At 47.6% G+C, this 13,720-nt stretch overlaps 1 pseudogene; it reads right to left on the bottom strand.

Moving 5' to 3' along the window:
* Positions 1 to 3,740: 3,740 nt before the first annotated feature.
* Positions 3,741 to 4,652, bottom strand: LOC123099789 (E3 ubiquitin-protein ligase SINA-like 4; annotated as a pseudogene).
* Between the last annotated feature and the right edge of the window lie 9,068 nt (positions 4,653 to 13,720).

Below are 13,720 nucleotides of genomic sequence, written 5' to 3'. Positions count from 1 at the left end.
TTGTCGGGCCTTCTTCCCTGCATTCTCACATGCATGCATATTGTCATACCGATCCGTCTCTCCCATGTCGTTGATCTTATGACTTATGTCTTCTTTCTTTTATCTCGATCATGCGCGCGCGCACACACACACATCCCACGTATACATGTATACCTCTCACACATGCACGTTCAAGGTCTCTATGTATCCATACGTAGTTAATTACCCTCAACCCTAACGCCATTTTTTACCCATCGAATCGTTCTCTTCTTGCGTGCACATAACTTCCGCCTGGATGGGTAAAACACACACTCACACTTAACAATCTCCTTCTAGCTACCCCCCCCCCCCTCTCACTCTTCCCCTATATCCCCGAAACCAATAAGACCATCCCTTCGTTTAATTCCCGCCTACATGCACCATCGATATATAGTAGTCTTCCTCGGTGTCTCTCGAACAAACATGTTCTCTCGATGTCGACTCCTCTCACGCGCACACACCTTCTCTTCCCTCTCTACGGGCATTTTCTCTCTCGCACCCCATCGTTGGTGGCCTCTGCCATACACATCACCTCTCTATGATGAAGCCATGCACACTTAAATTACATCCGCCACCGAGGACCCCGCGACACACACGCACACACGCACGCACCCACCCACACACACACACACACACAAACACACACACTAAGACTCCATCACACACACGCACACACACACACAGACACACTAAGACTCCATCTCTCTCTCACACACACACACTAAGACTCCATCTCACACACACATGCTCTAGGCGGAGCATTTGTTCCTACCACCCTTCATCCAACCTTACCCGTATGATAAACAATCACCTTAATTTACTTGTATAACATGGACAAATTCCACTTTACTTTAGTAGTTAGCAAACTTATCATCTGTACCCTTATAAAAAACCGACTTGGCGATGATGGTGTGCCTGCCATCTTGTAATATAGACCGTCTGATCTATATCTGACGGATAGAAAGCAAACTATGATAATTTTACAAAAGATACCCGCACCTCTCTCCACATCCTTTTCTCCAACAACCTCATTGCTGAGCAATTAAAAAAGAAAGTCTCTTGAACAATCTAGCATGGTGGCCGCTGCCGCCTGCCGGCGCCGTCCATCCCCATGCCTCCGCCCATTCCGACCACCAGTCACCACCACGCTCCACTCCTCCTCACCTTATCTCTCATCTTTCATTTTTTCGATGACATTCTCGAGATACCAGTTTTCCGATAAAATTCTCGAAATATCATTAGTTTTTACACATGGGATTACTCCTGCATGGGTAAATCACAACAGGTGTTTTGTAAAAAAATGCATATTGATGTTCCGTGCAATGCACGAGCATCTTGCTTGTAATTATATAACGCAAATCACGAGCAGGAAGTGACATTTTTTTACACAACCACATTAACATGGCCACGTAAATCACTAGCTAAAGTAAATACCATTATACTTATATCCCGATGCAAAAGGTTGAGTACATGTCCGAAGAGTAGAGTCGCACACACGCACTCTGTCTCTCAGAATCACTCACACACACACACACCAGTTACGTGACGCCCACTTAAGCAGACACGTATGTTACAATTTGTGCACCCGCGGGTACACGTGATGTTGCGCATTTATTTAAGCCGGACGGCGAACCCAAACAGTAGCTGCATTCATTCCCCTCCCGCCGCCTCTTCTCTGGTCGCCGTCGCCCGGTAGCCATGGCCCGGCCGAAGGTAACAACATACGCCATACTCCCGCCGGAGCGGCGCTTTAATCTGGAAATTTTAGTGGTCATGCATGCATCTTTTTGTGCTAGCACTCCTATATAAGGGTTGACCGGTCGCTTCCCGCGGACGTGCGCGGGCGGTGGAAGAGGAAGGAGAAGGGAAGTGGGCTGTGGAGTAACGTTTTTTACCACAATTTCTTAGGAAACTGAGTGCAATAATTGAGTAGTTTTGCAAACTACCAGTACTACACCTGAAACGGTTCAAAACCTATACTCCCTTGCCAGCGCGCGCTTCCCGCGTGAAACGGTCAGCGTCGCCCTGGAGCGTCAGTGCCGCATTAATGCCCGGCCAGAGCGGAGGCGACCTCTCACTGGCGCCGGCTTTGAAGCGGCGCGACGGCCGAGAGAGCGCCGCTTCCCGGTGCACGCGACTGCTCCGCGTCGAGGCTGGCCATAGGCCCTGTTTGGATCCATGGGTTAGAGTTAGTTTGAGCTAGTTGGGGCTCAAATAGCCCTAAAGTATCCAAGCATGAGGGTTTAAATTGGAGCAAGTTGCACCGAACCCACCAAAAAAAACTATCCCACCCAAGAGGTGCTAACTGGAGATAGTTCTCATTGGGACCACTGAAAAATCACTTTTCTCTCTCCATCAAGTGCATTTATTGTCAATCTAACCCTGTCACCCAAACACCTCTTTGGCTACAGTTAGTTCAGGGTTAGTCATGAGTTAGTCTAACCTCTAGCTAAGTTAGAGTATCCAAACAGGAGCAGTATAGGACATGCAAGTTGCTCAAAGCATACAGTCAAATTCGTACGTGAAAGGATTTTTTTCTTTTTGAAAACGGAACGTGAAAGGAATTTTTTTTAGAATGCTCTTGGCATGTCGCTAACATGTGATGAGTTAACCGACCTCAATAGACGGCAAAAACGCCAGCCCGCCGCACTTTGAGAGAGACGAGGAGGGAGAAGCGATACGGGCTGCTGGATTACTAGAGATAGGTGTCGCACGGAAGCCAAGAAATATGGTGATAGCGTGGGTTAGCCATGTACTAGTATGATGTAACTACACTGGGCTGCCGTGTTTCGTACTCTTCCAGTCCACTGTGGAGATGATTGGTTGATTTTATATCGCTGAATAATATAAAATATTATGAGTGCAGACGCTCCACCACGAGGTTCCTTGCTCCTTCTCGGTCGTCGGGAATCTATGTTCTTCCACTCTATTTTTTTACGTGAGCTTTGTTCATCCTTTTGCCAACACGCGAGACATCTAGCATCAAGGTGCACGTGTCATGCAAGGATCGTTCCATCTATATGAAGAACACGTGGGACTGGAACTACGAGACGGACATGTACCCAGGAGTGGACGTGCGAACCTGTGTAATGTAGCGCAGTAAGTGAAGTAGAAAGGCACAAATAGTATGAACATGCGTGGCATATAGGCATTTGTCTCTTACTACCACTAAATGTTGTACGTGCAATGCCCGGTGATGTTATGGAGTACGTGACTAAGTACTCTACTACTACTATATTAATTGGAGGCACATATTAGGAATGTGCAGTCATCTTGGCATAGTACTCTTTATAACCGAGTACTACTAATACGCTCCTAAGTGGGAAACCGTTTAGGTTGTGATCGGTGTGAACAGGTTTGCAATTAAATATAGCGTGGTACTACCTCCGTCCTAGTTTATTAGTCCCCTTTTTAATTTGTGCCAAATTTTGACTAAATATTTAACTTAAAAAATATTAGTGCATGTCAACAAAAATTATACTAGTATCGTTGTTCCGTTTCGAAAAAAAGCATATAAGCTGTTACTTCTTACCCAAAGGATCTTTATATCCAACAGACACAAAATATCCATTCGACTGTTCGAAATTACTTTCACTGCTGATCTGATGTCGAGGTAATTGCTGCATCGCCACCAAAACCCGCCATCTCTTAAGCTAAAGTAGACCGAGCTAACCCCTATATTAGCATATTACTAAGATAAACAGAAGGCACTGTAGAATCATTTAGGACGTGAGCTTGTCAATCTGAATGTGGAGGGACACCAGCTTAGCCCCGGCCAGCAGCTTGGGCGGAACTGTGAAGAAGGTCAGCTCCTGCACGGCGACGTCGCCGGGATCCCTGCTGCTTGTCACCTCCATTTCCACCTTGACGGCGTCGGTCCTGCCTTTGGGCTCCCCCGGCGGGCCGTTCGCCCACAGCTTGGCCACGTAGTGCGGCAGTGGGGACGCCCCCGCTCTGATGCAGACGACCGACACGGCGATAGGCGCGCCGATGTCGAGCACGCCGCCGACCAAGAAAAACGTGCGGCCGTCCTCCTCCGCGAACAGCAAGAGCCGTGGCTCCGACAGTGGCACTTGCAGCTGGAGCGCCTTGCCGTACTGGATCCTGTGCACGGGCATGGGATGCACGGTGCTGATGTGGTGGGAGAGCACCGGCGGCGGGCCTTCGTAGCCGCAGACGGGCACGGGGCATTTGCAGGGCGCGAGCGGACACACGCTCTGGTGATCGGCGAGCTTGTGGTAAGTGACGTAGAGCCCACAGCCTTCGTGCGGGCACTCCACCCTCACCGAGGAGAGGACGGCGTCCACCGCTGTTTCCGCACGTCGAAGCCACCGCCGCGCTCGCACTTCTGGCACTGCCGCTGGTTCCCGGGGCGCTCGACGCGGCAGTCCGCGCAAGCCAGGTGCCCTCCCTTGCACTGCACAAATCAATCGAACAACACATCAATCAAGAAACCTGCACCTTGCTCGATCAGCCGAATGGACGAGGTGTATTCGAACCTCATACACTGGAGGCTTCAAGGGGCGGAGGCACAAGGGGCAGTGGAGCAAGGTGAGGTCCATCGAGACCATAGAGAGCTCCATCGTCGGGTCCTGTTCCGTCTGCATGATCTCGCCCTCCTCGTGCACAACCATCTCTCGCTTTATTAGGGCCGGGGCATTACAAAGCTTTACCGTCACATATTCATACTACTTCAAGGTGCATTAAATCAACACATGCAAGTATCAAAAGGAGAGTCACGGCATGCATGCATGCGTTGTAATTAATGCATCGGTAAACGCAAATTATTGAAATATATCGAGTGCAGTGCTTTGATGTGTCGCGTCAACTCGTACAAGACCGAGAAGTTTGATTACTACAACGCCCTCTCGCCTTAACCGCACCTGCCTTTGGCTGCATGACAGGTGGGCCACCGACCTGTTGGGCCCACCTGTCATAGACGCAAAGGCAGGAGCAGTAAGTCAATTAAGCTGCGTCCCTCCCTCGCCCATGAGCGTGGTGGCTGGCAGGACTAGGAGAAGCTTTCGTTCGCTACACGCTCTCCCTCCCGCATGCGGTGGACATGCAGCAGTTCAATCGGTGTCAGATGGCCAGAAGCATACTGTAGTACTCTTCCACTGCAGTAGTGCTCCATCATTTGGCTACTTTGGACCCTATTTCCTGCCGGATTTGGCGGAGCGAGCCTGGCCGAGGCAGATGGGGACGCGCCCGGCAAGGAGCCGTGCTGGCCTCTCGCGCAGCCCGCCGACCGAATCCGCCATCCCTGTGCAAGGAGTCGCGCTGGCCGAGACCGACGGGGACGGGCCGTGCAAGGAGCCGCGACTGCTTACCGGCGGGCGAACGGGCCGCAGGGAGACGAGGGGGTATGCTGCGGGGAGAGTGAGAGAAAAGGTGTTTTTTAGTGGTCCCAAGAAGAACTAACCCAAATAAGCACCTCTTGGGTGGGTTAGATTTTTTGATGGGTTAGATGCATCTAACCCAAACTAACCCTCCCGTTTGGATATTTTTGAGTTAGTTGAGTCCAAACTAACCCAAACTAACTCTAACTCATGAAACCAAATAGGGCCATTGTTCGACTTCCCGAAGAGGCGAAGAGCCAAGCGCAGCCCGGACGCTCGTGTGGCAGTTTCATGTGTAGAGTAGTCTAGGATAGCGTGTACCGTGCCTGTAAGCTTAAAATCGTTGGGGTCGGCTCCATGCTTTATTTTTTTGATTAAAATAATCTTCTGGCCCTACCTGTCATCCTGGTGATTCTAGTTTGCACGCTCATCTGGTCAAGACAGGAATATATATTTTAATTTCTGGTGGGGTAAATGTTAGAGGTTGCAGCAAATGGAGTATTGTACACTGCGGGTCTTTCAGCCAAGTTTAGAGGCAACCATGTGGGGCCAGTGCTATGATGGTCGCGTCAACTCGTACAACGAGGAGAAGCTTGATTTTACTGTACACGCCTTCTCCCTCGCCCATGCGCGCAGTGGCTCGCAGACGAGGACGGGTTTTTGCTTATAGTACTACAACAAGCTATCCCTCCCGCTCGCGGTGGACGGACATGCAACAGTGGATTCGATACTGTAGAAGCAGTAGAAGTAACATCGTTATTCGTCTTCTCAAAGAGGCGAAGAGCCAAGTGCAACCCAAACGTGGCAGCTGTGAACCTTGGAGCACGCATATAGCCAGTCTCTTGCATGAGACAAAATTGCTATGTGAGCCCACTATTGTAGTACTCCCTCCATTTATTTTTAGTCTGCATATAAGATTTAGTCAAAGTCAAACTTTGTCAACTTTGGCTGAGTTTATAGAAAAAAATATCAAGATTCACAATATGAAATTAATATTGTTAGATGCATAATGAAATTAATTTTCATACCATATAGCTTTAGTATAGTAGATGTTGATATTTTCTCCAAAAAAGTTGGTCAAACTTTATAAAGTTTGACTTTGACTAAATCTTATATGCAGACTAAAATGAAACGGAGGGAGTACTTGCTAGTATAGCCCTGTAAACCAGAAAGGAGTATTTGCCTTTCTAGAGATTTCAACAAGTGACTAGACTACACCGAGACGGAGTACATATGGAGCAAAATGAGTGAATCTACACCGTAAATAAATACGTAGTTCTCTCGTTTTCCTCTCGGCCTTGGTCGCGGTGCACAATATTGAGTATACTAGTACTATCATCTTGAAATTTACGAAGTCACCATAGGCACCTCGTCATCGACTGGAACGTCTCCTGACACGCGATAGACGCGAGCGGCAGTCGCCTCCATAGGTGCTTGAATGCCAAGGAGGGAGAGGGTAGCGGTTCCCGAGACGTTGAACGGTCAATGATGCATCCTCAAATTACATGCAGAGGGAATTAATTGGAGAAGCAGAATAGAGCCAGCACGATGTGAATGCAACAGAGTTTGGATTCTCATATAAAGGCGCCCCACCACTCCAATCCATCTACTCCTCCTTAGTCTCTGCGCAACACTGCTCACTCCAATCCAAGACCAAGTGACCAGAAGCCAGAAGCACCTATGGAGGCGATGGACGCGAGCGGCAGTCGGCTGTGCCAAATCATCCAAGGCGCCGGCCTGCGGCCCCGCACCGCGCAGCGTTTCCAGACGGTGCTGGCGACCGCCGGCGTCATAGCCCTCGCCGACGCCGGCTTCGCCTCTCGCATGGACGACATGATGGTCAACTCCATCCGCAAGTTCGCCGCCGTCAAGAAGCGCGCGGACGACCTTGCCGTACTGCTCCAGCCCGCGCGCCCAGGCTCCTCATTGCCTGCCACCCTCATCGGCCTCCATGGTGACAAACTCTTTCAAGCCCTGGTGGCCCTGCAGGTGCCGGAGGTCGCGATGAAGAATGTGCACCTCGAGGCCGCGCTTGTCGCGCAGCGCCTCGCCATGGGAGAAGAGCTAGTTGTAGCACAGACGCTGTTGTCAGATGGGACTCGCATTGATAGAATAGGAGTACTGAGCACTCGTACCTCTTTTTTTAGGGAAAAGCAGTCGTATGTCTAGTACTACCACTAGTTGGGTGCGTGCGACCTATACCTGTCATCACTTTAGGTCTCTTTTTCGAACCGCGGCTACGCTTCACCGTACATATTTTTTTAGTGCGGGCAGGGGAGATTTTTTTAGTTCTCTTTTAGTGGGCTCGAGGAGAACTAACCCAATTAGAACCTCTCCACCGGGCTAGTTTTTTTAGATGGGTTAGAGCAAACTAGCTCAAACTAACCCCTCCTGTTTGGATAATTTGAGGCTATTTCAACCCAAACTAGCTCTAACTCAGGGATCCAAACAAAGAGGAATAGTACTGTACATGCTACAGTCTGGACCGTGGCACATTGTTTTTTATGGCCATATCAGCACATTGTTTTCTACTGCTGATTCACTGGGCTGCCGTGGTTCGCACTCCTCCGACGTGAGTAGTAGTACTACTACTCCCTCCGTTCCTAAATATAAGTCTTTTTAGACATTTCAAATTGACTACAACATACGGATGTATGTAGACATATTTTAGAGTGTAGATTCACTCATTTTGCTCCATATGTAGTCACTTGTTGGAATCTCTAGAAAGACTTATACCGCATGATTCTTTGCTCCTTCTTACTACTACGTACTACTTTGCCGACATGTGGGATAGCCAGCAGCATCCGGGTCGACGTAATACGTGTCATGCACCAGATTAGAGTGCGGAACGGAAGGGGGGCATCACCCCGGTCGTACCGCCAGTAATTCATGACTATAGTGAGTAGTCATATCACAAGTCTTTTCAGCAGTAACGCGCCATCAAATCGCACAGCCCGACCTTTCCAGCAGTAAGTAAGTTGAATCCGCTACTCCCTCGCCCTCCTCGCCTCTCTGTCAAACCGCCTACGTGAAAACTGTCGCGCGTACTGCTCGGGAAAAGCCCCGCCCTCAACTTTTAACTACGCGAAAATAGTTCGAGCTTGTTCATTCTATATAAATACTAGTACTGTATGTTTATTCACTGGTGGGGTTGTTCAATGAATGGAGGGCAAGGGAGCACAAGTGAACAATACTACTAGTAGTAGTAGTAGTAAGTAGGAGTCGTACAGTTAGTCACCTTAAATAGAGAGTTTCTTTTCTTTAATGCCACGTACACAAATTGAAACGCTTGTTGTGGAGAGAAAAAGATAATCACTCCACTATATATGTACGCAGGGGCCTGAGCGCTTGCTTTACTAGGGTTGCTCTCTTCATTCTCTCATCCTCTCAAGATATAAACAAGACAGCGGTAGCAACATTTTCTCTCTGCTCACCACTCGTCACAGATCCGGCCGGATCCCTTCGGCTGGTGTGTGTAGAGGACTAGGTGCATCGTTCACGCGGTCATCGCCGGCGAGGGAGGAAACCCACAGCTGCCGGAGGGGCCCGATCCTCTGCCCGTGCCGTTCTCTCCGACACAGCGCCGGCTCGGGAGGTCCTCCGACCCTTCTTCCTCCCTGCCGTATTGTCCGCAGATCCGACCTGCCGCCGCCGACATCCCGACGACCCTCAGGTATAAGTTCTTCAAAGCGGCCTTGCTCTACTGCCCCAGCTCCCCACGTGTCTGCATGTGCATCTTTTTCTACTCCCATCAGCTCTTCGAAAGCCACCTAAATTTTTAGTATTATTAGAGGTAAAGCTACTTCATGCATTCGAATCTAGGACTTTGTTCAAACAACGAAGAAAGGGGGGAAAGTTGTAGCATGAATCTAGGACTTGATTCAAAGAGGAAATAATATGGTGAAAGTAGTAGAGACCGGATACCCAACCGGTCTCTTGGTTGAAAAGGGAAATAATGGGAAAACGCAGTACAAACTGGATAAGGAACAGATCTATTATTGGTTGAAAAAAGGATAGAAAGTGGCGGCTGGTGGACAAGTCAACAGAGTATGTCCAGGATTAGATTTGTTGCCCTCACATAGTAAAAGGTCTCCAGGATTAGAATTGCTGCCCTCACATAGTAAAAGGTCTCAGGATTAGATTTGCTGCCCTCACATAGTAAAAGGTCTCCAGGATTAGATTTGCTGCCCTCACATAGTAAAAGGTCTCCAGGATTAGATTTGCTGCCCTCACATAGTAAAAGGTCTCCAGGATTAGGTTTGCTGCCCTCACATAGTAAAAGGTCTCCAGGATTAGATTTGCTGCCCTCACATAGCATGAACAAACTCGGCATCACCACTTTATGCCTCCTTGTAGGTACATTGTGCTGATGCGTCCACTGTCGCATGTCCTTATACCAACCTTTTGCTGTTGTTAATGTAAGGGCGCATGTAAAATGAAGCGATCACACTGTTACCTTAGGGACATGTCTAACCAGTGTTATTGTTAATCTAATGCCTCCAGTGATAAGATGCAATTAAACTGTGTTACAAATGGTACTCCTGCTGTTTTCCCCAGTATGATAAGTAAGTTGCTCCTTTACGCTGCTGAGTGTCCTGGTGTCCCCACGGTCCCATGCCCTTAAACCAACTCTTTAGCTGCTGTTGATTTACTGTATCTGGTAAACAAGCAATGCCACCATTAAAGTAATCCCATATTTGAGGAATCTCATTGTTGATCGTAATGCTTCTGGTAACATGAAGCATTGCTGACGTTTTAAAATTTCTACTGTCCTTGCGTGATTGCCATGAACATAATTAAGATGCTTCTTTTCATTTCGTATATGTTTCGTATATTCTTATTGACCAGCAACTGTTTACTTTCTATCTTTTTGTGCAGATAGGGATATCCATTTCACCTTGTTGCTATTGTGACCTTTTGGTGAACTGCACAAAACACTTTTTTTGGAATGAGTGTCTTGTGCAGTTCAACTAAAATGTCACTTGGGCAACATCTCTCAATTTTGGTGGAACTGCACAAAATGGTGATTGGAGTTTCCAAAATCTCCGTCAAATTCTGCTGGTAATCTCGTGTAACATTTTATTAGCCTTTGCAAGATGAGCCGTCACTGTCACCACAATGGCACTTTATTTTAGTGGAACTGCACAAAAGGATAAGCAAATTATAGTTGCACCTTACATGAGCCGGACAGCCAACCTTAATGTTCCTCAATTTTAGTGCAACTACTAAAGAAGAACCTGCCAACTCATGAGAGCAAGTACTTCTTGCTAGCTGAATGATGCAATCTTTGCTTCATTTCAGGTGAACTGCAGAAAAAGGCGCATGAATTGAATCATGGAACTCCAGGCTGGCCTCATCCGAGTGGAGCTGCAGGTTGAGTTCAAGGAATGCCATTATTATAGTAAGCATGCTCTTCTTATTTGTGTTGTGCAAACAGGAATACTCAACTACAGATGTTGTGACGGTCAAGAGCATTCGCCAAGTTCTTCGATTGTATGACATGGCTAGCCAAGATGGATTTAATCCCGATATTCACTTTATCAAAAGGCTCTAATGGGTTGGTTCTGAATCTTGCAAGCTGGGAATCAATGAGATGTGTAGGCATCTTTGTTGTACTTATTATTTGAATCTTATTTGTTGGTTCTGAATCTTGCAAGCTGGGAATCAATGAGATGTGTAGGCATCTTTGTTGTACATATTATTTGGATCTTATTTGTTGGTTCTGAATCTTGCAAGCTGGGAATCAATGAGATGTGTAGGCATCTTTGTTGTACTTATTATTTGGATCTTATTTGTTGGTTCTGAATCTTGCAAGCTGGGAAACACGGCATGATGATGCAGAGGACAACAACCATAACAAACAGTTCAAACTTGGTAGTATTATCTGTGTGAAAGTGCGACAAATGTGCTGATCGTGTGCGTCCTGAGAATAATAATTCTAATTGTTGTGCATGTTGATCCTGTGGCACTGATAGAACGAGCCAATGCATTGCTTGTTTTAAGTATAAATTTCTATTAAAGCTAATTAAATTTAAGTAAAGTGACCACTAACTCCTGTTATTACAGTACCAATACAGACCCGCTCGTGAACCGACGTGTGGCCGGAGTAGGTTTCTTAATGGAGGCGTTTGAATGCGCCGAGGGTGCATCTTCTGCCGGGCGTGCAGCGGACGAGGGAGGGGTAGTAACTGTTGTCGCCTGTACACACTCAGTTTACTGTTGAATCCAGTTCCCCAAGAGCTGAAAAACGAACTGCTGCCGCCGCCTACCCACTCGTTCACTTGAAGAGACTCCAATGGCGATCCGAGGGGTGAGCCTGCTGGATATGGACTTCAGCAAGGAGTTCCCCTTTGAGTTCGCCGTTCAGTCCTATGGCTGCACCAAGTTGAATGTGATGTACACCAACGATCCGGACTCGGTGAAGCTCTGCCTCGCCGAGTTCAAGCAGTACCTACAGGACGAGAAAGCACAAGGTTGCAGGACTAGACCTTGTGCCCATCCATTCGTCTCCTGACAGGGACCAGCGGATCGCCGTCGCCCAGGTATGTGTGCGGGACGAGGTTCTCATCTACCACTTCTGTAGGGCCATCAGAGGTTCTGGAGCATTCGCCCGTTTCATCGGCAGCGCCGACTGCACCTTCGCTACGGTGGAGAGAAGGAAGAACGCGACGATTCGGCCATCTGGTGCAACAAGCTTGTCGACATCCAGAAGCAATACAAGATCATCAGCAACGGGCAGGAGAAGGACTCCGTGGTTGACCTCGCCGAGACCATCATCGACCCCTGATACGCCAACATGAAAGAAGACAACGATACCAAGGACCTGAACACGTGGGAGGTACCTCTGAATCTAGCCTACATAACCTACGCGGCCAAGGACGCATACGCATGCTACGACATGTACAGGCAGATCTTGGACATGAGGGCGTGTCTGCTTCCCGTAACCGACGAGTACACGGACAGCCGCAGCGTCATGATCAAGCGTGCCAGGAAGGTCTAGATGTTGTACTTTATCTGTTTATAAGCACCTTTATCATCTGAGTGTTTCATGCATTAGCCTATGTGTCGTAATTATCTGTTTTGTCCGAAATATTTCTTTTAAGAACCCATTAACCTGTTTGCTTTTTTAGTGGCTATTTGCTTATGTATGTAACTAGTTCACTTGTCCGTTAAAAAAACTAGTTCACTCGGCTGCCGTGCTTTGAATCTCCTTCCTCCCAACATATTCCCCTCCTCAGGTGGACCCAGCAGGTCTCGTACACAGACATATGGGACCAACCACCTATCCATTTGTATTTCTTTATTTTGTTCAATCTTTCGTCCTCTTCCTATACAGCGGCTGGCCATCATAGCCTATGGCGTTGGCCAGGCCATCCCTCTACTACCACACATTGTCCGGCGGCGGCAGCTCCACCGGCCCACCCTGCACCCGAACAAGTCAACCCTCGTACTCCCCTCCGCCTGCGTCTTCCCCCGCTCCGGTTCGTTCGGTCCGAGGTCTCGACGTCGTCCTCCGCCTTGGTGCTCTAGCCGCGGCGCCGCCGTCTGTCGTTCCCAACATGGTCAGCAAAACAAGAGGAATCGGGAGACAACTGTTCGTCGAGAGGCTGACAGTCCCGGGCCCACCAGGTCCATGGCCTAGGTTTTGTTGTTTAACATGGGCAGCCCATGACATGTTTCAACATTTTTTGGATCCAGCAGGTATCAAGCGGCCTCTGGGCCTCCCAACCTAGCTTGTCTATAACATCAGCAGCCCAAGTTATGTTTGTTTTTTCAAGACGACGCACAGCTCAGTTCTATTTTTCTATAAGAATGCAAAACTGAACCTATGTTTTCTATAAGAATGCAAAACTGAACCTATATTTATAATCTTATTTTATTACATTATATATATATATTAGAAACAACATAAGTTTCCGTTAAACCTGTCGTTCGTCCAACCATTTTATAGACCTTCCCACTTCCTTTATTTTTCGTTTTCATTAATCTATATCTGAATTTTCTCCCACTTTCTTTTTCGATGTAAACTGAGTTTTCTCCCAGTACTTTTCCCTAGAACCAACTCAACTGTCCCACGTCTAGCCTAAAAAATAATAATACCCCACGTACTATTAACTCATCAAATTAAAATGATATTTTATTTCGTAAGTTGAAAGTTCTTACAAAATAATAATAATAATTGTTTATATATAACTTGGCAAGTTAACTCCTAGTGATTGCGTACATAAGCTTGCAAAGATTTTACTGACCAATGCAGTAATAGACGTGCAATCATGTGTTTATGTTTTTATAACATTTCTCCGTCTAGCCCAACATGATATTTTCACCCAGCCCAGCAAGTCCGCGGATTTCGAGAAAAATGC

Source organism: Triticum aestivum, chromosome 4D (genome assembly GCF_018294505.1).
Source record: "Triticum aestivum cultivar Chinese Spring chromosome 4D, IWGSC CS RefSeq v2.1, whole genome shotgun sequence".
NCBI lineage: Eukaryota > Viridiplantae > Streptophyta > Magnoliopsida > Poales > Poaceae > Triticum > Triticum aestivum.
Note: the sequence above shows the minus strand (reverse complement) of the source record. Positions and strands in the feature narration are given on the sequence as shown.